The sequence below is a fragment of the Triticum aestivum genome, chromosome 4A, assembly GCF_018294505.1.
Source record: "Triticum aestivum cultivar Chinese Spring chromosome 4A, IWGSC CS RefSeq v2.1, whole genome shotgun sequence".
Classification (NCBI taxonomy): Eukaryota; Viridiplantae; Streptophyta; class Magnoliopsida; order Poales; family Poaceae; genus Triticum; species Triticum aestivum.
In genome coordinates this window covers 742,675,749-742,702,040 of record NC_057803.1, presented here as the reverse complement: position 1 = coordinate 742,702,040, position 26,292 = coordinate 742,675,749, and the positions used below count along the sequence as shown (strand labels likewise).

The 26,292-nt window shown below is 45.3% G+C and overlaps 2 pseudogenes; one reads left to right on the top strand and one right to left on the bottom strand.

Annotated features, from left to right (window-relative positions):
- LOC123088516 (disease resistance protein PIK5-NP-like) overlaps window positions 1–26,292 on the bottom strand; it is a 46,983-nt pseudogene that overhangs the window by 11,974 nt on the left and 8,717 nt on the right.
- LOC123088515 (disease resistance protein Pik-2-like) lies at window positions 20,319–25,939 on the top strand (annotated as a pseudogene).

The window sequence follows — 26,292 nt, the reverse complement described above, 5'->3', positions numbered from 1 at the left end:
ACCATGGATTTGGACCGCCGGACGATCTGTCTGGCTAAAATTTCATCATCTGGTAACTCGCCCCGGTTCATTACGCCAAGTATGGAACTATCCAATCCGGAATGATATGTAAAGCGGCCACCAACTGTGCCTCCGGATCAGGAATAGCGAGGTCCTCCTCTGTGGGCAGCTGAACTGACGGGTTATGCAAGACGTCCAAAAAGGTATTGGGCGGTACTGGTTTACGCTGAGATCCTAGCCGGCTTAAAGCGTCAGCTGCCTCGTTTTTGCACCGATCAATGTGCTCCACTTGATATCCCTTAAAGTGACCAGCCACAATATCCACATCTCGTCGGTAAGCCGCCATGAGTGGATCTTTGGAATCCCAAGTACCTGAAACTTGTTGGGCTACCAAGTTTGAGTCTCAAAAGCATCGTACGCGGCTTAAGTTCATCTCCTTAGCCACTCGAAGACCATGGAGTAAAGCTTCATACTCAGCTGCATTGTTAGTACAAGGGAACATTAAGCAAAGAACATAATGAATTTTATCACCTCGAGGGGAAGTAAGGACAACTCCAGCCCCCGAGCCCTCCAATTACCTGGACCCGTCAAAGTGAATAGTCCAGTATGTATTGTCCGGTTTGTCTTCTGGAGCCTGCAACTCGGTCCAGTCATTGATGAAATCCACAAGATCCTAGGACTTGATGGCTGTGCGAGGCATATACTTCAAACCGTGTGGTCCAAGCTCAATAGCCCACTTAGCAACCCGGCCAGTTGCTTCCCTGTTCTGGATTATAGCCCCCAAGGGGGCAGAACTGACCACTGTGATGGGATGACCTTGAAAGTACTGTTTAAGCTTTCGACTTGCCATAAACACCCCATACACCAGCTTCTGCCAATGCGGATACCTTTGCTTTGACTCAATGAGCACTTCACTGATATAGTAAACCGGGCTTTGAACCGGGTACTCCTTCCCAGCCTCCTTGCGCTCCACCACAATGGCAACACTGACAGCCCGAGCATTAGCAGCCACATACAACAGTAGTGGCTCCTTATCAACGGGAGCAGCAAGAACTGGCGGTTCAGCTAACTGCCGCTTCAAGTCCTCAAACGCCGCATCAGCTGCATCACTCCAGACAAAATTATCGGTTTTCTTCAACATCTGATACAGAGGAATTGCCTTCTCTCCCAAACGGCTAATAAACTGGCTCAAAGCTGCAATACGACCTGCCAGTCGCTGAACATCATTGATACATGCCGGTTTAGCCAAGGATGTAATTGCCTTGATCTTTTCCAGATTAGCCTCAATGCCTCTATTAGACACCAGGAAGCCTAAGAGCTTGCCTGCCGGAACACCAAAAACACACTTAGCCGGATTGAGCATCATTTTATAGACTCTCAGATTATCAAAGATTTCTCGCAAATCAGATATGAGTGTCTCTGCTTTCCTGGACTTGACCACAATATCGTCCACACAAGCATGAACATTGCGCCCAATCTGAGTATGAAGACAATTCTGCACGCAACGTTGATAAGTTGCCTGGGCACTCTTGAGCCCAAAGGGTATGGATACATAGCAGAAGGCTCCAAAGGGAGTAATGAAAGCTGTCTTCTCCTGGTCCTTAACTGCCATCTTGATCTGATGATAACCAGAATAAGCATCCAGAAAACTCAAACGCTCACAACCCGCCGTAGCATCAATGATTTGATCAATACGAGGGAGGGCGAAGGGATTAGCTGGGCAATCTTTATTCAAATCTGTGTAATCCACGCACATACGCCAAGTGCAGTTTTTCTTAAGCACCAGCAACGGATTGGCCAACCACTCTGGGTGAAACACTTCAACAATAAAACCAGCAGCCAACAAACGGGCTACCTCTTCTCCAATGGCCTTCCGTCGTTCCTCATTGAAGCGATGAAGGAACTGTTTGACCGGTTTAAACTTGGGATCAATATTGAGAGTGTGCTCAACGAGTTCCCTCGGTACACCTGCCATGTCAGAAGGCTTCCATGCAAAAAATGTCCCGGTACTCACGGATGAACTCGATGAGCGCACTTTCCTATTTCGGATCCAGATTTGTTCTGATACTAAACTGCTTCGATGAATCGCCAGGAACGAAATCAACAAGTTTAGTTTCATCAGCCGGTTTGAACTTCAGGGTCAGATCATGTTCTGTAGAAGGCTTCTTCAAGGAAGTCATGTATGCCAGATCAACATTGTCCTTATCGAACTTTAACTCCTCCGTTGCACAAACCGATTCAGCATATGCCGCATCTCCTTCCTCACACTCCAGAGCAATCTTACGGCTGCCATGAACCGTAATGGTCCCTTTGTGACCCGGCATCTTGAGTTGCATATAAACATAACACGGCCTTGCCATGAACTTAGCATACACCGTCCGTCCAAATAAAGCATGGTACGGACTTCTGATTTTAACCACTTCAAAGGTCAGCGTCTCGGACCTTGAGTCATGATCATCTCCAAAAACCACCTCCAGAGCTATCTTACCAACTGGGTAAGCCGATTTACCAGGCACCACTCCGTGAAAACGGTGTTTGACGGTCTAAGATTCTTATCTGTCAACCCCACACGCTAGAAGGTTTAATAGTACAAGATATTGATACTGCTCCCTCCGTCCATGAGTACCTTGGTGAACTTATATCCTCCCACCTGAGGTGCAACCACCAAAGCCAGATGACCCGGATTGTCAACCCGGGGCGGGTGATCCTCCCTGCTCCAGACAATAGGCTGCTCAGACCAACGTAGATAACGGGGCACCGCCGGTTCAACAGAGTTCACTGCTCTTTTATGGGGCTTCTGATCGCGCTTGCACAAGCTAGTGGTGAAGACATGATACTATCCACTGTTTAACTGCTTTGGGTTGCTCTGATAACCCGACTGCTGTTGACTCCCCTGATTACCCTGTTGATGGTTACCACCTTGGTTGTTCTGATTGCTCTGATGATTCTGGAATCCTGAGCTTGAACCGCCACCACCGTAACCCGGCCCATGGAATCCTGGACCGGAACCACCAGATGGACCCTGATCATACTGATAAAGATCAGAATTTTTGAACTCCCTCATGATGTGGCAATCCTTCCAAAGGTGTGTGGCCGGAGCCTCCTTTGTCCCATGCTTTGGGCAGGGCTGGTTTAACAGGCGTTCCAGATTCATTCCTCCACCGCGCTTGGGCGGTTTACCCCTACGACACTGCATATTACCCTGCACATTGGTGTTAGCCACAAAATCGGAATTATGTGCTTTATGCTTACCACTGTTTCCCTGGCGCACCTGATTATGCTGTCCTTTTGAACCGGCATTCTTCTTTCCCTTCTCCTGTTTCTCTTCATCAGAATCAGGGTCTTTGGTGTGATTAGAATCAACATACTTAACCAGAGCCGCCATAAGTGTTCCCATATCATTGCAGTGGCGCTTGAGTCGTCCCAACTTCATTTTCAATGACTTAAACCGGCAATTACGCTCCAATGTTATGATCGCCGTGTCAGCATTGATACGGTCTGACGAATGCAAAACTTCTGAAACCCGGCGCACCCAATGAGTCGTTGACTCATTCTCGCCTTGGACACAGGCATCTAAATCCACAATGGACATAGGTTGTTTGCATGTATCTTTGAAGTTTGCTATGAACTTGGCCTTCAATTGGTCCCATGATCCGATGGAGTTGGTGGGTGTTGGTGTCAAAACCGTCGGATCTCGGGTAGGGGGTCCCGAACTATGCGTCTTGGCGGATGGTAACAGGAGACAAGGGACACGATGTTTTTACCCAGGTTCGGGCCCTCTCGATGGAGGTAAAACCCTACTCCTGCTTGATTAATATTGATGATATGGGTAGTACTAGAGTAGATCTACCACGAGGTCAGAGAGGCTAAACCCTAGAAGCTATCCTATGGTATGATTGTTGTTCGTCCTACGGACTAAAACCCTCCGGTTTATATAGACACCGGAGAGGGCTAGGGTTACACAGTGTCGGTTACAATGGGAGGAGATCTACATATCCGTATCGCCAAGCTTGCCTTCCACGCCAAGGAAAGTCCCATTCGGACACGGGACGAAGTCTTCGATCTTGTATCTTCAAAGTCCAGGAGTCCAGCCAAAGGTTATAGTTCGGCTATCCGGACACCCCCTAATCCGGGACTCCCTCAGTAGCCCCCGAACCAGGCTTCAATGACGATGAGTCTGGCACGCAGATTGTCTTCGGCAGTGCAAGGCGGGTTCTTCTCCAAATTCCGTGTATCTGTTGAATAGTGTTCGGCTTCTCATGGATATTGCGCTCCTTGGCTTCCACGCTCAATAATGGCCATCTTCCACGTGTCAAACGAATGCGAAAGGCCAGGGTGTTTTTTCATTTACCCCCCTAGCTGCACCAATGAGCTGCCTATAAAGGAGACGAGGATTTAGATCCGAATCACACCATCTTCCCTTCGCGAGCATTCATCGGAGCGCATCTGACAGAGTTCCATTCCATCATGGCCAATCGACGCAGCTCCTCCTCTCGCCCTCCCAGCCCTTAGCCTGGAGATTGGGAGAGATGCTCCGTCCCGCACAGCGAGCTAGTGACGCTCCAAGCCAAGGAGTTTCTCGCCCCAGCCTACATGGTCCCGGTTCGAGCCGGGCTTGCCACCTATAATGGTGGAAAGCAAGCGGAGAGCGTCCCCAATCCCTCCGAAGGAGAGCGGGTATGCCTTGTCCCTTATTTGATAAGAGGGCTCGGATTTCCAGTTCATCCGTTTCTCCGGGGGCTCCTGGAGTTCTACGGCCTCCAGTTGCATAACCTTACGCCTGCCTCCATATTGCATATTGCGAGCTTCGTAGCCCTTTGTGAGCTGTTTTTGGGTATCGAGGCTCATTTCGCGTTGTGGAAGAAGCTGTTCTGTCTTGTGCCCAGTTCTCAGGAGGGGTCGATATATCAAGTGGGCGGAGCCGAACTATGGCGCATCGCCGGGACCGGATATCTATCCGGAACCCCAAGGAAGGCGTCCGAAGACTGGCCTTCAGAATGGTTTTATATAGAAGATGTCCCCCTGCCGGACCCTGTTTGGATCGGCCTCCCTGAGTTCAATAATGCTCCTTTGAAGAAGCGCCTAAGCTGGCGTCCACGGAGCCCTCAGAAGGATTATAACAAGGACATCCTTTACCTGATGAGCCGGATAAGGTTGTTAGCTCATTCCGGACTGACCATGATCGGGGTCATGGCCACATGCATTATGCAGGGTGTGCGGCCGCTTCAGTATAGAGGCCACACCATGTGGGATTTCTACGGGGAGGATGATGCCACCCGCTGCGGTCGTAAGGGGCCGGGATCAGTTGCCGCTCTGACGAAGATCTTGTCCGCATTATACAAGGGAGAAGAGGAGGAATTTCTCCGCGTCAATCCACATGGCGGATTTTCTATGCACAATCCTCCAAGTTGGGTAAGCGGACACTTGTTTTTGCCGATCCGTTCCATATTCCCATAGTCAAGGACCTTATCTTGTGATTTCGACGCAGGAATTGCACCGGGCCGTAAAGGATATAAATAGCCCTCCTCCACAACCCGAGGATCCGGAACGGTCCCTCGATCCGGCCTCCCAAGAGGATCAGGACATATCCGTGGAGCTGGTCGATGGGGTATTTCACCAATTGAGCATCGACAATGCCTTGGTGGCTATTACAGCCGATTATCCTGGACTGCTCCCCGCCTCACAAGTAATCGAGACCGAAGTCCTAATACTCTGAAGATGATCCATCCGTGCTTATTTTTGATCACCGTATACCAATGGTGTTTCGCAGGGGAGGATCTCGAGGCAGAATGCCGAGCCTGGGGCGACTAGCCAACAAGGGACCGCGAGGGCGGGTAGGCTAAAGAGACACGCAGTCCGGGTCGAGGCACCGGCGCAGCAGTAAGGCGCGCTGCCTTATTCCAAGGTATTATTCTTATGATGCATACTAATGCCCGTGCTCTCTTCTTTTTAGGAAAAAGAGGGCTCGCCGGACTATATCCGGAGAAATTGCCAATCGAGCCTCCACCAGCCAGGTCCAAAGCCAGGTCCAGAAGCAGAGGTGAACACGAGGCGTGCGCCGGACGCTCCTCCGACAGAGGATGCGGACAGACTGTCCGCCACTAACTCCGAGGTGGAGAGTGCCATGAATCACATGCGTCGCCGGACAGTTCTTCGTGACGCTTGTTTCTCCCAAGAGGCATTGGATGCCTTCAATTTGGGAGATGCGTACCTCCGTGCCGCTCAAAATGGTCTAGCCAGAGCCACGGAGCAGTGTGTGAAAGACATACGGGTGAGAAAATTTGATGGTTATATATGTCAGTAGCCCCCGAGACTTGAAACAGTTAGAATAACTGATTTAAGGATCATTTGTTATGCAGGATCTTACAAAAAAGAATACCCAACTGTCCCAGGAGCTGGAAGAGTGCAAAGCCCAACTTGAGGCTGCACTAGCCGCGGCAGGGGAGACCAAGGAGACCCCCTCTGGTAATATACGCTTCGAAAGATAAGTATGCTGTGAAGTGCGGCGTGTGTGCAAATCTGACAATATCATTGCAGATGGCGCCGGAGTAGATCCGGACAAGCAACAACTCTTGCGCCGGTTAAAGGCCGGCGAGAGCGTGCTTACGAGGGTGAGGCAGGAGAAGAATAATCTCCAAGATGCCAGCACCCAGCTGGGCGAGGAACTAGAGGATGTTCGTGCCCAGCTGTCGGACTCCGTGAAGGAGAATCGACGGCTTCGACGCAGCATTTTTAGTAAGTGCTTGAACGAACTTTGAAAAAGAGTTCGGCGAGGAAGTCGACTAACAGAGTTACGTCTGTAGGTATACTCACAGGTCGTCCTGCAGAGGAAATGCCCAGTTCTATCGGTGACCTTCTTCTCGAGCTCTTACAACTGCACGAACGAGTTCGGCAGGTGATGAAAGGCGTCGCCCAGGCCTTGTGGCCATCTGTCTCCATGCCCGAAGGCCTTGGAGAGCTTGCAAAGATGCTTAAGGGAGCCTGCCGTCAAGGTGCCAGGGAGGCCTGGGCCATGGTGAAGACGCGGTACACGAAGGCTGACCCAAACCACATGGCCGAGGTCGGACCTGTGGGGGCCGATGGCAAGGAGATCCCTGTGAGCTTAGTGTACGGCCAAGTAGAGTTGGCCGCCAAATATTCCCAACAGGACTGTAAACTAGACAGCCTGTTGGATGGTATTGAAGAGGAATATGCTTAGTCACATTGACTATGTAATTTAAGTTGACATGTAAAATGCCTTCTAGCCAGATTGTAGATCGTTTGTCATGGCGGACCTTTTCGCTTCAGCCTCGGGACCCGATATTCTGGAGTGTGTTCGAATACCCTCTCGGTTATGTAGGAACCGGGGCATGCATGGAGACCAGGCGTAGGGGGTCATTAGTGCTTGAACAGACAAGTGCCCAACTAGTTATGTTATATTACAATGGTTAGTAAGAAACATCTTCCAGGGAGAATAGTTCGGTTAGGGGTTCCTTTCCCTGGGAGGCATGCCCTAAAGTGCATGTCGGACTATGAAAAAAGCAGAAAAGCATCTGGGGGCAGATAAATAAACAAGTGAGAAATTATCTTTAGTTCACCGACCGAATATTCCCTTAAGAACGCTAGCTTTCGGCTTCACCCAGTCTGAGGTACACATCCGGCTGACCCGGCAGTAACAATCGCAGAGGTGCTCCCTTTACCGCCTAGCCGAACAATCTGGAACATAGGGGTAAGCACAGGAGCCAGGCAACCCAGCTTGGCCAAAACTTAAGTCATATCGATGCATATAATGGTGAAGAAAAGGTACATGCGCAAGTGTTACACATGTGTTGGGCATGAAGCCCGTATAAATAAGCTTCTGTTAAGGAAGCCCCCAGGTGTAATGAGCGCAGATAGCGCGTCAGTTTTGTGCGAACAAGGCGTGAACAGGCCCTTAAGGCTGTAAGGGAAAGGGAGGGAGAAGGCGAGAAATAAAAGACAGCTAATGCGTAAAAATAGACAGAGGAAGGAGACGAACACAGAGTCCGGCGCTAGGCGTAGAATCTTCGGAGACGGGCTGCGTTTCATGGGTTCGGCTCGAGTCGGTTATCCGATGCATCTCGCAGACGGTACGCTCCACCAGTCAGGACTTGGTCAATAATAAAGGGACCTTCCCATTTGGGCTTGAGTTTGTCCTTTTTCCTATCCGGCAGGCGTAGAACTAACTCGCCAACATTGTAAGTTTTGGTCCGTACTTCTCTGCTTTGATATCTTCGAGCCTGCTATTGATAGAATGCGGAACGGGCTTTTGCCACGTCACGCTCCTCCTCCAAGGCGTCCAAACTGTCCTGCCGATCAAGTTTGGCTTCTCTTTCTTCGTACATGCGCACGCGAGGCTAGTCATGAATTATGTCGCAGGGCAGAACCGCCTCTGCGCCGTATACCATAAAGAATGGTGTGAATCCGGTGGTGCGATTCGGCGTGGTCCGCAGCCCCCAGAGTACGGAGTCGAGATCCTCTACCCAGTGCGTGTTAGATTCATTGAGGGACCGGACTAATCTGGGTTTGATGCCGCTCATGATTAGACCATTTGCTCGTTCGACTTGACCGTTAGTTTGTGGGTGATAGACTGAAGCATAGTCGAGCTTGATGCCCATGTTTTTGCACCAGAGTTTGACCTTGTCGACCGTAAAGTTCGTGCCGTTATCAGTGATGATGCTGTGGGGGACGCCGTAACGGTGTACGACCCCTGATATGAAGTCTATCACCGGTCCGGATTCGGTTGTCTTAACCGGCTTGGCCTCTATCCATTTGGTGAATTTATCCACCATGACCAGTAGATATTTTTGCTTGTGGGTTCCTCCTTTAAGGGGTCCAACCATGTCAAGCCCCCAGACCGCGAAGGGCCAGGTGATGGGTATGGTTTGGAGGGCGGTAGGTGGCATATGGCTTTGGTTAGCAAAGAGTTGGCAACCGACGCATCGTTGGACTAAGTCCTGAGCATCTGCCCGGGCCGTCGGCCAATAAAATCCTGTACGGAAGGCCTTGCTTACAAGGGCCCGGGCTGCGGCGTGGTGTCTGCCGAGTCCGGCATGAATTTCAGCCAGAAGATTCCGCCCTTCCTCTTTGGAGATACACCTTTGAAGGACTCCGGTGGTGCATTTCTTATAAAGCTCTCCCTCATGGACTTTATAGGCTTTAGATCGCCGCACTATGCAGTGTGCCTCATTTTGGTCCTCGGGAAGTTCCTGCCTGGTTAGGTAGGCTAGGAATGGTTCTGTCCACGGGGTAATGACTGCCATTATTACGTGGGCTGAAGGTGTTACTTTGTTGGCAGAGCCTCCCGTTGTGTCAGAATGTTCGGTGTCGGGCAGTGCAGTTGGGTCCGGGCTATTATTTCCAGACTCCCCTTCCCATAATATGGATGGCTTGAACAGCCTCTCCAAGAAGATATTGGGGGGGACAGCATCGCGCTTTGCGCCAATGCGTGCCAAGACGTCCGCTGCCTGATTGTTTTCCCGAGCTATATGGTGAAATTCGAGCCCTTCGAACCGAGCTGACATTTTTAGGACGACGTTGCGATAAGCTGCCATTTTCGGATCCTTGGCATCAAAGTCTCCATTTATTTGGGATATCACGAGGTTTGAATCCTCGCACACCTCTAGGCATTGAATGCCCATGGAGACTGTCATCTGGAGACCATGTAGAAGGGTCTCGTATTCGGCTGCGTTTTTGGAGTCCGTATACATTATCTGGAGTACGTATTGAACTGTATCTCTTGTTGGGGACGTCAGGACGACGCCAACCCCCAGACCAGCCAAAATTTTGGAGCCGTCGAAGTGCATGATCCAGTTGGAATATGTGTCGTACTCTTTAGGGAGTTCGGCTTCAGTACATTCGGCGACGAAGTCGGCCAAAACTTGCGACTTAATAGCTCGCCGTGGCTTATAGGTTATGTCGAAAGGGAGGAGCTCAATGGCCCATTTGGCAATCCGGCCCGTCGCGTCGCGGTTGTTTATAATATCGTTAAGAGGTACTTCAGAGGCTACTGTTATCGAACACTCTTGAAAGTAGTGTCGCAGCTTCCGAGATGCCATAAATACCGCGTACGCTATCTTCTTGGAGTCCCGCTTTTTAACCAAGTGCGGTCGTTCCTTCCAACATCATGGTGAAGTATTTTGCACATGCCGCTTCATCTACATCCAGCATCTCCATTGTCATCTCATAACTTTCAACCCACGCCTCGGGGGGCTGATCAGCGGTGTAATTAGGCACCTTGCGCGGCCCTTTGAAATCCTTGGGCAGCCGCACATTACGAAGAGCCGGATTGAGACACGACACTCCCCAAGAGCTGAAGGCAAGCCCTGTCCCTCGCTCTACTGATGCTGTTGGCTGAACCGGGGCGGGTTGATGATGACCCGCGTACTGTGCCGCTAAAGCGGCCTCCCTTCATGCTCTGCCATTATCCACCACGTCCTGAGCATTCCGACCACCGTTCACCGGATTAGCCCCTCGAGGCGCATCTCGACGCCGCACACTGCTTGACACGGCCGGCTCGTCCATGTGCCTGCTATAACTCTTGCTCGGACTGGGGGTTGAGTGTATTCTGTCTCGGCTGTAGGAATAAGCCTGTTGCTGAACAACGGCGGTTTGAAGAAGATCCCTGGCCCGTCGAGTCTCGATCGCTGCTAAGGAATCACCCTCCATCGGAATAGCCGCCAAACGTGACGTTGCTGCAATCATGTTATCCAAAGGACTGTAAAAGTGACCCGGCGGTGTTGTGACATACTATGGCGGGTTGTCCGTTCGTCGAGGCGGGTCCATCGCCCGTGGCTGATCTAGCGTCGCCCCCGGTGCCTCGGTCCGGTTTACCCCTGCTGGATTGCTAGGCCCAGCTCCTGGTGTGCTGAAGAGATTCAGACCCTCATAAATTTGTGGCAATCGAGACAGATACTTCCTTCTCATAACTTTGTTTGATGCGTTCTGATCCAACGTAAGCCGGTAATTCTGCGCTTGGATTTCCTGTAATCGGGCATCTAAAGCAGCCCGTTCTTCATCCATCCTGGCCTCCTCAGCCGCCAAGTCCGCCTTGGCCTGAACTATCTGATCCTTTAACTTCACAACATCTGCATTGTGTTGAACCCGAGTCTTCGGAGTTACCGCTGTGGTCAATAGTGCCGTCCAATCGTCCAGTAAACCGGCAAGAACTTGAGCCAGCCGGCGCACCGGGCCTCCTGCCGCGGCTACCGATCCGGAGACCATTGCTGCTGTAGATGAAGATTGGACGGTGGGCTGCGTACCAGCCATGAAGATCGCGACCCGGTTTAGCGGTTGAAGGGGACCCGGAATACTGTCGCCATCGGAGTATTCCTCGAACCGGCCATCGTGCACTTGATAAAGAGACTCGGTTTTGCCAGTGGACGATTCACCATCTGAGTAGAAGGCCGTCTCACCATCGGATACCGGTTCAGATTCCGCTCCGTGGATGAATCCCATGAACGCACGCTTCACGGCAGGCCGAACCCGGGCAGGACTTGCATGCTGAGCCGTCTCGACGAGGTCGGTCGAGATGTCTGGCTCAGGGCCCGGTTCACCGATCTTGCCTATGAAAACGTGAATTCCGCCAAAGGGGACCCGGTACCGTACTCAATTGAGCCGGCCTCGGGGCCCCAGCCTGCGTCGTCGATGTAGAGCTTGCTGTGACGACTCTTGGTCATCCGGCCGACCACGTACCCCTTGAGTCCTTCAAAGCTGCCCTTCAAGAACTCGAAACCATCGTGCGATAGCCCCACGATGGGCGCCAACTGTCGTGGAAATATCACGTCAGATGTCCTAGCGGAAGGACTTAGTCGTGGAGCCATCGCAATGAGGTTAGCTTGAAGGGGTTAAACCGGACAAGGGACACGAGAGTTAAACTAGTTCGGCCCCTTCGATGAAGGTAAAAGCCTACGTCTAGTTTGGGATGGGATTATTGGGGTTTCGATGACCAGGGAGCAAACACGCTAGCCTGGGTCTCGAGTTGTTGTCTATCGTTCCTGAACCGCCGCCGGGTCGTCCCTTTATATACACAGGTTGACGCCCGGCCGGTTTATAGAGTTCCGAGGCCGACTCATACAAGTGTTCGGCTCGGTCTCTGCCTTTCCCTAGCTTACAATACAAGTAAACAACTATGGGCCCTAATCCGCCTCTGGGCTTGGGCCTCTAAGCTTTATCAGTAAAGCGCCATCTTCTTATCTTCATGGACTTCAGTATGGTTGAGCGTGAACCGGCCCCTCCTGGGCGGTTTATACTTAGTAGTTATATCCTCAACACATAGCTTGTTACATCACTTATATGAAGCCTTCCTCAGATGCCAGCCATATTTCGATTTGTGGTGCAAATACTTTAGCATAGTTCCACATGTTCGAGGAGGTTTGCTATTTGATTATGGCGGGGTCGAGGTCTGCAAGGTAGCCGGGTCTACATACTTCGGCAATACCCCGAAAGAGCTAAACGAAAACTAGCAAGAGGAGAGGTTCTACCTTCTCGACATGCCTTTCAAAGACCCTCCTCAGATGTGCCTCGCTCAATTCTTGCATGTACCTCCACGAAAATGGTACATGATACGTCTCCAACGTATCTATAATTTTTCATTGTTCCATGGTATTATATTATCAATCTTGAATGTTTTATATGCACTTTCAAATAATTATATATCTTTTTTCGGACTAACCTATTAACCAAGTGCCCACTGCCAGTTTTTTTTGCTTGTTTTTGGTTTCACAGAATATTAGTACCAAACGAAGTCCAAATGCCACAAAACTTTTTGGAGATTTTTTTAGACAAAAAAGACACTAGATGCTTCGGGAGAAGACCAGACAATTTACCATGGGCCCACAAGACACCTGGGCGCGCCCAGGGGTTAGGCGGGCCCTAGTGTGTTGTGGGGCCTACGTGGCTCCGTTTGACCTAACTCTGCCTCTATAAATTCTCTAAAATCGTGAAACCAACATGGGAGTACAGGAAATACTTTTTCCGCCACCGCAAGTTCTAGAACCACGAGATCCCATCTGGAGGCCTTTTTCGGCACTGTGTCGGAGGCGGGATCCGATCACGGAGGGGGCTCTTCGTCATCCTTGTTGGCCCTCCGATGACACATGAGTAGTTTACCACAGACCTACGGGTTCATAGTTAGTAGCTAGATGACTTCTTCTCTCTATTAGATCTTCAATACAATGTTCTCCTCAATGTTTTTGGAGATCTATTCAATGTAATGACTTTTTGCGGTGTGTTGTCGGGATCCAATGAATTGTGAATTTATGATCAGATCTATCAATGAATATTATTTGAGTTTTCTCCGAACTCTATTATGCATGATTTTTATAGCCTCATATTTTTTTCTCTGATTTATTGGCTTGGTTTGGCTAATTAGATTGATTTATCTTACCATGTGAAGAGGTGCTTTGTGATGGGTTCGATCTTCCGGTGCTCAATCCCAGTGACAGAAAGGGACATGATATGCATGTATCGTTACTATTAAGGGTAAAAAGATGGGATTTGTTTCATACATGAGTTTATCTTGTTTACATCATGTCATCTTGCTTAAGGCGTTACTCCGTTCTTCCATGAACTTAATACACTAGATGCATGCTGGATAGCGTCCGATGTGTCGAGTAATGGTAGTAGATGCAAAATCATTTCAGTCTACTTATCTCGGACGTGATGCCTATATACATGATCATTGCCTTGAATATCGTCATAATTATTTGCTTTTCTATCAATTGCCCAACAGTAATTTGTTTACCCACCGTATGGTATTTTTATGGGAGAAGCCTCTAGTGAAAACTATGGCCCCCGGGTCTAACTTTTATCATCTATTAAAACTTAAAATACATCGCTGCAATTTTCTTGTATTTATTTTATTTTGTATTTTTGTCCGATCTATCTATCAAAAAAACTATACAATTTAATCTTGCTCATAACCATCAAGGGATTGACAACACCTTGTTTGTGTTGGTTTGCAAGTATTTGTTGTTTGTGTGCAGGTGTTGTTTGCTAGTCATTGCTTGTTTCTCCTACTAGATCGATTACCTTGGTTTCACAACTGAGGGAAATACTTACCTCTATTGTACTGCATCATCATCTCCTTTTTGAGAAAATCGCGACACAGCTCACAAGTAGCAGGAAGAATTTCTAGCGCCGTTATCAGGGAGACATCATCAACAACTATCAAGTACCTATGCATAAACCTTCATCTACTTGCATTTACATTATTTGTCATTTGCCTCTCGTTGTCATCTCCCCCACTTCTAAAAAGTTTTTACAAAAATACAAAAATATTTTCAGTTTGCCATTTTGCTTGTTTGCTTGCTTTTTGTCGTCATGTCATGACTCAAAAACATAAAAGAAACAAGAAAAATAAAGATAACTATTGATCCACTTAAAGTTTTCTACTTGGATCATCTTCGATCCATTTGTGCTCGTGCTGAAACCCTCGCTAGTTTAGTTGATGGAAAAATCTTTAGATGAGCATGCTCCTTTTGTTCGTCACTGTTTGTCTCAGAAAGGGAGACTCCGATGGCATCAAATAAATTGTATGCTATGCTATGCTTGCAATCTATGTGAAATTTATGATTTTACTTGTTGCTCGGAGAACCCTAAAAACATCTTCCCTACCGATGTGAGTTTAATGATAATGAAATCTTATCTTCTTATTCTAAAGGTGTTTATAGTTACTATGATATCGAACAAATGGAAGAATTTTTTGCTTTTAAGGGCGCTTATGAAGTTGCTTCTTTGTTTGAAAAGTATGATATTACTCTCTATAAATCTGAAATTTTTGCCATACTTAAATATTGTTGTGAAAACTATGCTTCTAATGCCTATGTTAGTGAATTCATTAGGAGAATGTCTGCTGCTATGGAAGAGAATAAAGATATACATGAATCTATAGATAATTTGACGGAAATTTTTGAAGATGACAAACATTTATAAAAAATTCATCATCATCGTTTGAATTTAATGAAGATTTCTTTTCTATCAAAAAATTTGAATTCAATGAAAAAAATTGAATTTCAAAAAATGTTCACCGGTTTGAAAAAGTTGTTCCCAGATTTCACACAATGTTTGTGAATTTTTTAAGAGAAACCAAAAAATAAAAAATGAAAAATAAAATAAATGGAAAACGAAAATGAAAAGAGAAAGGAAAAAAAGGAAAAATAAAAAGAGGTAAAAACGAAAGAAAAAATGGTTTGGGATGGTGCTAGAACCTTCTCAAAACCAGAAACGGCTAGCTCGGTCAGGCCGAACCTACGCTGTGTGAAGGGGATACTTCAGCCGAGTGGGCCTCCTGGAGGCGGGATCCTATACAACGCGTAGGTCGCCAGCTAGCGACACAACACGCACCCTCCGAGCTCCCCCGTTCAGCGTATGTGCCGGCCCATTTTTCGGTTTATTTTGCCATTGGTTTTCGGAAGGTTTTAGAACCTGCCAAGCACCATTTTTTATGTTTTCTACACCGGTTTTTTTGTTCTTCTTTTGTTTTCACATTTTTCTTTCTTTTCTTATATTTTCTTTTGTTTTTTTTCATTTCCTTTTCTATTTTCTACTTCACTTTTTGACTATTTTGGCATTTTTTATTTTCAAATTTGTTAACACTTTTTTTGTTCATCGAATTCCAAAAATGTTCAACCATGTAAAAAAATGTTCAAGAATCAAAACATGTTCATCAAATTCAATTTATTGTTCATAAGATTAAAAAATGTTCATGAAAATTCAAAATTTGTTCATCTAACTAAAAAGTTGTTCAACAGATTCTTTTTTTGTTCTTTGTTTTCAAAAAAAAATTCATCACATTCCAAATTTGATCACTGAATTAAAAATTTATTCATCATTTTTCCAAAAAATGTTCATCAAATTTAAATTTTGCATAAATTTTTGCTATCGAATTAAGGAAATGTTCATCAGATGCCAAATTTGTTCATTGATGTTCAAAAAATGTGCATTCCTTTGAAATCATGAACATTTTTTGAATTCCATAAATGTTTTTGAATCCGGTGTAAGTTTTTTTTAATTCCGTGAACATTTATCATTTCACGAACATATTTTTCAATCATGAACAATTTTCGGATTCACGAACGTTTCACAGGTTGTAACTTCTTTGAAATCCTGAATTAGTCTTATAATGGAAAACAATTTAAAAAAAAGCAACAAAAAGGATGCTTCCGCTTTCCCGCCTCACACAAGGGCCGGCCCATGAGGGAACGGGGGGTCCGTGCTCCGTCGTTCGCTGGCGTGTACAGTGCTAAATAGGAGGTCTCCTCCGGAGTGCCTCCAGCGGACTAGGCTTTTCAGAATGGACTTGGATCACGTTGGGCATGCAAAGTTGTTCTCTATTTTGGGCCTACCCATGGGATCCCGCCATCATTTGTGGTTAGAGAAAAGAAAGTACGTATAGCTAGCTCAAGTATATAGTTCTAAAAAAACTAGCTCAAGTATTCTTTCCGCCATAGTCAACCGTTAGTACGACGTGTAGGACTGCTAATTAGTAAATCCATATTCGGACAGGGCTTCGTTGTATATATATATATTTGAAACATCAAGACTTTATTTCTCAAATAATCGCAAGGTCATTTACAAGGGTATGAGAAATAAAAATAGGGAACGTAGTCTAAAAAACAAGAAGATCTATCGCTAAACAAGTTCCTCGCAAGATCTATTACATGGTTATTCTTGCCTATTATAAAATTCAATTTCTATGCGTATTGTGTGCAAATTTTCGGCACGATTCGTTTAAGTTTTTTTTTCTTTCTTCTTGAAGGGTACTACCAAGGCAACTAATTCATTCATTGTTAGAAAACTGTGTTTTAGATTTTATTTTAGTTTTACTATATAGAAGGCCGGAGGAAGAAGAAACAAGCGAGGCAGAAGGCTAGATGACGAAGAAGGCTGTTGGACCTTTGGATCTTGATCGGACGGTGGAGAGTGATTTGATTGAACCCAAAAAATAATTCAGTTGCTTGTTTAATAGTTAGCCCATTTGTATATCTACCATCGTTTCAATAAAGCAGATTGATGAATATCTACCGTTAAAATATACTACCGTTAGATCGGTCAATCTCCACCATTCTTTTTTTACCGTCTCAATAATGACTAGCTAGATGCGTGGCCCGCGCATTGACACAGCTTGGTTTATGTATAACGCTTTATTTATAAGTAATTTGGCCCCGATGACAGCTGCTATTTTCTTTAATTCCTCATTACATTAGCATTAATATATAGTTCAAATTATACATATAAAAAGATTGTAGGAATAAAATTCACTTTGAGAAATGTGATGGTATTTTGATGAAGACCTTTTAGGTGAGTATATTAGACCGTTGCAAAAGCACTAGCTATAATATCTATATCAAGCGGTTGAGTGTATTAGACTGTTGCGAAAGCATTGACTATCATATTAATATCAAGCTTTCTGTCCTGCATTCCCCATCCCCGTTGTCTATTTTCCACCAATAATTTTGCAAAGAATTATATAGTAGTAACAACTTAAACATTTTATGGGTTGTACTCATTGTGTTCTCTACTTTAACTCTAATCTTCAATGGTCGTATTGCAATTGCATTTTCTAGTACTAAAATATTGTTCCTCCACATGCTCTAATTACCTGTGTTGATTGCAATCCTAAGTTGAGTTTATAATAAAAATGCAACTGCTAATGGAATATATTTCAAAATTTGACTATGTATGGTTGACATATGGAGTTTTTAAATTGTTGTTCCAAATTTAATGGACAAAATATAGTTGTATACATATTTATATACCTAATAAAAGTCATATACATGCTCTAAATGTTTAATTAGTATTTTTTTCAAGAGAATATATCTTTACTTTTAGGACACTTTTGGGTGGGTTGCCCGCATTTGCACACCTAAATGTGTGATGTAACTGGTATAGTCACATTTTCAAGTACTTATCTGCTAGCTTGTAGTCATGCTGGCGAGTTGTTCGTCTTTGGGTTCATGTTCATGTCCATTACTATAATTTGCTCCGCGTGCATTGCAGTCTATCATAATTATGGTATTATTATTATTATTATTATTGCTTTAAAACTCTATGTTCTAACACAATATGTAGAGAAAAAGATTCTACAGTGACCATGCATGCATGTCTTCATCGTGTCCTTCTCCTGAAGGATTTTGATTGCTTATGTATCCGACCAGTTTTCTCCTTCTAAATTGGCATTACATTTTCCAATGCTTGTGTGTACTAAATCTGAACCTATTTTTTGTTGCTTCATCTGAGCAGTTATTTTCCTATTATTTAAATATAATAATAGATATAATATATTTTAAATTATGTTATTAAATTAACTTGAATATTCTAACTTCTGTAAAGATATTTGTTAACATTTACATTTTGAGTTTAGAACTCTATACCTATCATACATGATTGTACAATGTGATTTGGTTATTCGTCTAATGGACAAAAAACATGTAAACAGTTAAAATAGCTTAATTTTGAGCCTAGAGTTCAGATGTTTACATCACATTGGTAATTACCACGAGTGAAAATTTGAAGGGAATATAAATGGCACCGAAATTTTTTCTTCTCAAATTTCTATTGTTCATGGCCTAGTTCATATGGAATTCAACTTTTTTCCCAGGAACCACAATGTTTCTATTAAATTTAGTTCAATTTTCAAACAGCTTGGACAAATTAGTTTTTGAAACCACATGTTCTTAAACACAAATTTGAAATCCGGACACTAAGGATGCACATTACAAAAATATTAGCTAAAATTGAAGCTATAAATGTGCGCACCTTTTGTCCTCTAGGAAATTCGATATGGTGTGGATGGTATCTTCCTCCGTCCTTGCTTTGGTGCCAGCAGGTAGTTCAGCTCCTACTTGTTGGAGAATACTTGTGAGAACCTCCTTCATGTTGGCGGTTGGAGTGACGGACACAAAAGCCCGGGACTGGTACTTATTTCCAATCTCCTCATACACAAGGCTGGCAAGGGTTGTTTTGCCCACACCGCCCATCCCAACAATGGATGCCATTTTGAACTGCTGCTGAGCCATTGTGCTCCCTTCTCCTACCAGGTATGTTATGAGGTCCTCTCTCCATCTGCCCATACCAATGATCTCTGACGCATTCTTGCAGACAAATGGAGCTCGATGAGGAGGCAGTTTGCTGGGGGTGCTGGATTCTGCCCTTTTTTGTTGAATATAAGCTACAGACGCGTTCAGCAGGCTTGATCTTCCACTTGCTGCGGCACCGGGCTGACACGTCATCTACTCTTGTCCTGAAATCTTGGAAGGGGCTTGCTTGGATCTTGATCTGTATCTTCAGGTGCTTGTTTCTGCGGCTGGGCTCCATGGTGTGGATGAAGTCGTCGATGGCGTCGTGCATATCATCAGCGAGATCCAGCGCTTCCTTCTTTAACTCCTTGGATTGCGCATCAAGAGTCTCCTTCCCCCATATTGCCCAAAGGGTGGAGTGCATGGACTGATGAACTTGACGTCCTTCTGAGTCCGGCGCCGAAGCTTGTACTCGCTGCCCAGCAAAGCACCCAGCTTGGCCACGACGGGCCCCAAGGCCCCCGTGGCTGCTGTCACGGGAGCTCCCTCCATGGCTCAGCTAGGGCGTGCAGGCTGTATGCACTGGAGCGCCGCCGCCAAAGAACATATATGTGTGCGCGTGTGTCGAAGCCGACGCCGGTCCGGTAGCCGTCCTTGCGAACTGTGTCTACCTCGGTGGAATGTGGAGATCAACCTCCAACTGGTTACTTCAGCTGGTTATCATAGCAAAGAAGAGATTAAGTTATGCCTTCTCCTGGGTTGCAGCAAACCCAGATTCCAACAAATAGAAAAACGGTTCTTTGTCTTGATGATTTGGCAAAGCGGGAGGAAAAGATCGTTGTGCTCCTTTTTATTTTTCTAATGAATGAAAGGCTACTCCCACAAGACAAGCGATCTCAAAGGTATTGCACCAAGCTTATCTTCTTTTTTTCCTTTTTATATTGGACAAGTTTTTACTCTCACTCTCTTTTGCTTTTTAAAAAGCAGTGCTCCAGTTGTGCCTCTTGGTGGATGCATTCCTTGGAGACCAGCAAAGCAACTCGGTGCTTTTCCAAAAGAATCACCCTTCCCTTTTATTTTTCTTTGTTATTGTGGAACACTATCATTTCGAGCTTTGCCATTCTGCTTTGTTATATGTAATGATGAATTTGTAATGTGTGAGATACTTTAGTGTCTTCCATAATCCATAGAAAATGTTTTGCCTGATAAATGACGAAATGACGCTAATGAAAAATGTTGCACATTGTTCCTTTGGTCAAGTCCCCCTTCCACACCTTTCCTCGAATGATTCATACTTCAGGAATGAGTGAATGAGTGAGTGAGTGTGACATACTTCAGGAATGATGCTTCCCTTCTCAAATGAGCAAAGTTGATGCATGCACGGTCATGTGACGTCAATCATGCATGCAGCAAAAGCAAAAGCCCACCAGCTTGCCAACTTTACTTGTGTCCACCACCCTCCTCGATTCCCCGCCCTCTACCCAAGAAACAATCTAACACAGACGCTGGCGCTGCTCGCAGTGTCCCTCCAGCCGCCTGCTAAATCCTCTACCCGGCCGGGAGCCACCACGCAGGCCCTCCGCCGCTGACACCTTCGACGACGGCCACCGACTGCTAAAGCCTATTCGGTGGCCAGCATCGCAGGTGCCAACCTCTCATGCTCCCCCTTCTTGTTTCTCACTTCTTTTTGAGGGAAGAGAGGAAGAGAGATCGAACCAACCAGCAGCATAGCCTCTTGTTTGCTTGCCAAGTTGACAAGAAAACTGGAAACTATGTAATGTCTAGAACTGCCAAAAGATGCGAGACCTACATTTTGTTGATTTTCGTTTCATTCTTGTGGTTAATTAGCCGGATCTTCTAGTCGTACTACAGGGTGTACTAGATGCCTAAAAAACAGAGTATTCACTAATTTCCACATGTCGTCTATCAGTGAGTAAATTTCCACCTGACTACAAATTGCCATATTTTCCATAGGTAGGTTATTTGGTTGGGGACGATTTAGTGTTTCATTACCTATATTATTTTCTCACCATGGATGACCCTCCTTTACGGTGTTATAGATAGATTGACAACTGCTGAGGAGGTGGCAATGGAAGTTAGCTCTGTTTATGCTTGATTTGAACTTTCTGTGGCCCACTCATCCTTTGCTGCACTCGCAAGAAGATGGAGATTATGGTGGGTGCTTAGGAAGCAACCATGAAAATAGAGTTTGACAGGAGTACACTGCACCTGCTTCCACCTGCCTGTGCAGCCGCTGCCTTCGACGGTGGCTGCCCTGCCCAGTGACTGCTCAACACTCTTCAGCGACCAGCAGCTTATTGTCCTGTTTGCAGGTGCCTCCTCTGCCCCAAACTCAGTTTTCTGTTGTCTTCCACTTGCCATGGCAGTTAATCTTGACAACCTACCATCATTGTGAGCATCTTTTACACTCAATTAATTAGCACTGTGACATATAAAAAGTACAAATTGGAAAATCCCATGAAGTGCATAACGTCCACAATTTCCTCAGCATTATATGCAATCTTCAGGCATTGTTGGTTTTCATATCATTTTTGGGGATAACTTAGTGGTGTTGATATATATTGTGGTTAGATAATTCTATATGCATAAAATACATTCATCGGTAAAACTTTTGTTCATATAGTTTCTTTAATTGGGGGCAAATTGATATTCGCTAGAATTGTTCCATGATTTGATTGTCGAGCCTTTTTATGATTAATTATTTTTCTGGCATGATTCATGCTGACCCTTATCTTCCTTTTTTCCATTCTTTTAATAGATCAACAACTGCGGAGCATTGTCTTTGCACTTGCAAGTTACAACAACGGGGGGCAGATTGTAGCAGTGAAGATCACATATAAGGAAGATGGAGTTTGTAGTGGGTGCTTCAGAAGCCACCATGAGATCTCTCCTAGGCAAGTTGGGCGGTCTCCTTGCCCAAGAGTACACTCTGATCCGCGGCGACATCCAGTACATCAACGACGAGCTCGCCAGCATGCAGGCCTTTCTTAGCGACCTCGGCTCTGCCCTGGATGATCACGATCGCCGACTCAAGAACTGGCTGAAGCAGATTCGTGACATGGCATACGGCATGGAAGACTGCATCGATGACTTTGCTCATCGCCTCCCTCAGGACTCTCTCGGCGATGCAAGATGCTCCTTCATCGTGACGATAGTCTACGGGATGTGGACGTTCTGGCCTCGCCGTGACATTGCCTCCAAGATTGCCGAGCTCAAGGTCCGAGCACAGCACATTGCTGAGAGGCGCAGCAGATATGGAGTGAACAACCCAAACCCAAGAACAAGCTCCGGAGCCAACCCATGCTGTTACGTATGGCATTGCTGAGCATTTGGTGGCGAGCCGTCAGCTCATCCGCACAGAGAACCCCGTGGGAGTGAAGGTGGACATGAAGAAGCTCGGAGGTTGGCTAGCCAAACATGATAAAGGCTCTCATCGAGCTGTTGTGTCATTGGTTGGATTTGGTGGTGTGCGAAAGACACCATTGCCATGGCACTGTACTGAGATTTCAGGAATGAATTTGACTGTCGGGCATCAGTCACAGTGTCTCAGAACTTTGATGAAGATGAAGTCCTAAGGGATGTTCTTGGGCAAATCAAGCCAGCAGACAGTCAAATCAAGACAAAGGAGGAGGTGCAGGAGGGCAGCAACGCAGGGAAGGTGGAGAAGAAGAGCCTAGTGACAGGTATTAAAAGCTCAGTTAAGCGAGTTGTGCCACTGCTCTCGGGTCACAGGCCGCAAAGCAATGATGGCAGCATGCAGAATAAGATAGAAACAATGAATCGTGACCAGCTTATTGAAGAACTCAAAAGGCGCCTGCTTGGAAGGAGGTACCTCAAAATCAGTTCTTTTGTTTTTTCTAAATTACTCGTAGTTAGTTAGGAATGACTGTGTATATGCATCAAGTGTCTAAATTGTAGTAAAGCTGCGATAAAATTGTGGTGTTTACCACAGCCATTTCATTCTGAAATATGTACAATAGTGAATGAGAAAAGGAATATTTTTCAGAAAATAGAAACCTTATCTAACTAGTGGAGCCTTGATAAATAAACACCAAAATATTAATAGTTAAAGTTGCGCAAGGAAGTTTCGTCAAAAAAAAAGGTTGCACAAGGAATAATTGCGGAAATTTTATAACTGAACTTCAACTTGTTACCCATAGCAAATTTTATAGCTGAACCTAGTCAAGTATAAATACAAATTTCTGTAGAAAACGTAGCAGGTAACATACTAAAATTGGACCTAAAAAGTAGAATCAAAATCATAAAATTATATCCATCCAATTCATAAAAATATGGCAATTTGGACATAGGTTGGGCCGAACTAGTCGAATTTGTGTTGAATCTGAATATGTATAAGGCTCTCTTGGACTGTTCGGAAGATATTTTTTTCTCAGTGGTATGAACTTAAATAAGCTAAGGATGTTTGTATTTTGTTTCCTGTTTTTTGGCAGGTATCTCCTCTTGATTGATGATATATGATCTGTACAAACATGGGAGACCATTAGAAATTGGTTTCCACATGATAATAATAAGGATAATAGAGTAATAGTAACTACAAGATTTCAGGCTGTTGGTGCGGCTTGCTCAGAAAGAGATGGAACTGATTATCTGCATACAGTTAATGCCCTAAGTGATGCCGACTCCAAAAGTCTATTTCATTAGGGTGTTTCTGAATCCCCAAGCAGCCCAGAAAGCGAAAGAATGGATATAAGATCTCAAGCTGTTGGTGTTGAGTCCTCTGAAGGAGATGGAACAGATCATCTGCATTCAGCCGATGTCCCAAGTGATGCCAATGCCAAAGGTCCGTTCGATGACCGTGTTTCTGATCCACAGAGAAGCAAAGAAAGGGAGACAGAAGAGGTCCATGAGGAGATATGGAAATATTGAGGGGGGCTGCCTTTGGCCATAGTCACCATGGTTGGCCTTGTGGCTTGCAACCCAACAAGAAACAATGATCATTGGAGTAAAGTTTGCAAGTCATTATTTCCGGAGCAGGTGGCTCCCCTTACATTGGAGGGGGTCACAAGGATACTTGATTATTGCTATAATGATTTGCCAGCAGATCTCAAGACCTGCTCATTGTATCTGAGCATATTCCCCAAGGGCTTGAAAATTAGTAAGAAGCGTCTGACCCGCCGATGGATATCAGAATGTTTCGTCGCTGAGAAGCAAGGGCTGAGTGCAGAGGAAGTGGCAGAATCATACTTCAATCAGCTTGTAAGCAGGAAGATAATACGCCCTGTGGATCACAGCAGCAACGGGAAGGTAAAATCCTTTAAAGTTCATGACATGATCCTGTAATATATCGCGTCGAAGTCAAGTGAAGAGAATTTTATTACTGTTGTTGGTGGACATTGGCTGATGCCAACTCCTAGCAACAAAGTCCGTCGACTCTCCATGCAAAGCAGTGGTTCCAAGCATGGGAATTCCACAAAAGGCATGAACTTGTCTCAAGTGCGGTCACTGACAGCGTTTGGAAGCCAGAACAGACGGCTCCCTTTCCATTCGTTCAACAATGGAATAATCCAAGTGCTAGATCTTGAGGGCTGGAAGGGTTTGACAAATAAGCATATGAATGACATATGTAAAATGCTAGTGCTGAAGTATTTGAGCCTCCGACGAACAGAGGTTTCTGAGATCCCATCAAAGATCGAGAAGCTCCAGTATCTAGAAACTCTTGACATAAGGGAGACAAATGTCGGTGTGCTGCCCAAAGCTTTTGGTCAGCTCAAACAGCTCCGTAGCATGCTTGGAGGGAACAAAAACACAAAGAAGGCTTTGAAGTTGCCACATTAGAAGAATAAGGAGCCGATGAAAGAACTCCGTATCTTGTCAGGGATTGAGATCGATGAGGACTCATCAGCTGTAGCAAGTCTTCATCAGCTGACAGGGCTAAAAAAACTTGCCATTTACAAGCTCAATATAAGGGAGGGTGGTCAGACCTTCAAACAATTACGCTCCTCCATTGAGTACCTCTGTAGCTGCGGTCTGCAGACAATGGCAATCAATGATGAGAGCTCTAATTTTATTAACTCACTAGACACCATGACCACTCCACCAAGATACATCATCGGCCTAGAGTTGTCTGGCAAGATGGAAAGGCCCCCACAGTGGATCAAAGAACTCAATAACCTCTATAAGCTGACCCTTTCTGTGACAGTTCTTCAGACTGATACTTTCAAGCTCATCCAGGACCTGCCCAAATTGTTTACGCTCACCTTTACACTCAATGCAACCAAGGATGATAGGGACATAGTGGACATTCTTGAGGAAAATAAACAACTTACCGATAGGGAGATCATTATTCCACCTGGAGGATTCAAGACTCTAAAGCTTCTTCGCTTCTTTGCAACTATGGTGCCAAGGCTGAGCTTTGCAGTTACAGGAAAAGAGGTAATGCCAGCACTGGAGAGGATTGATATGCGGTTTGAAGCCTTTGAAGGGATTTACGGCATTGAGACTCTCAAGAGCCTCCAAGAGGTGCATCTCAGTGTTGGTAATCAAGCAGATGAAATAACCAAGTTCTTGGTACAAGATTTGAAGGACACCCCCAAGTACTTGGATGAAAAGTATGCCAACAAGTGGCCAAAGATAATCACCGAGTGACGAGATTGGAGTATGTCACATTATCTTTCGGTTGACCAACAAATCATCTGGTACATGTTGTATAATTAAGCGGGGGTTGTTTCATCAAGTCTGCGTCGCCTTCTTGAGGGCTAAATATACAGACTACATCCATTATTGAATATTGTAATGCATATGTATGTGGTACTGCTGAATCCATCACTCATTCTTGTAATTTGTACTTCTATTGTAATGTTATTTCCATTATTGATCTATTTGAACTTATCTCGTGTTCGGTTGTGGTATGTATATATCCCACAGTACGTGTTTGATTGAGATTTATGTACCCTATATATAACTAAATAGCAGTCCCATGGTTCAGTTGGTGTATGGAGGTCTCTTGCCCAAAGTGCTGGAGTTTTAGGAAGGTAGATTGCCTTCAAATGCATGCACACAATGGTAGAGTTTGTGTTAACCTTTTTTTACCAGGAACTCCAATTTTGTAGGTGTTTGATTGTCTTAGTGAAGCAAAGAAGAAACCCCTGTTTTGTATATCAATGCTCGAAGATTTCTTCTTTGCGACCATACTATAGCAAACTACTCCATGTTTCGTGTTTGGAAACAGCCAATTTTTGTGTTTGCACATTGGCAACAAAGTCATTTATTTTATCATAGGAATTCTCGAATGCAT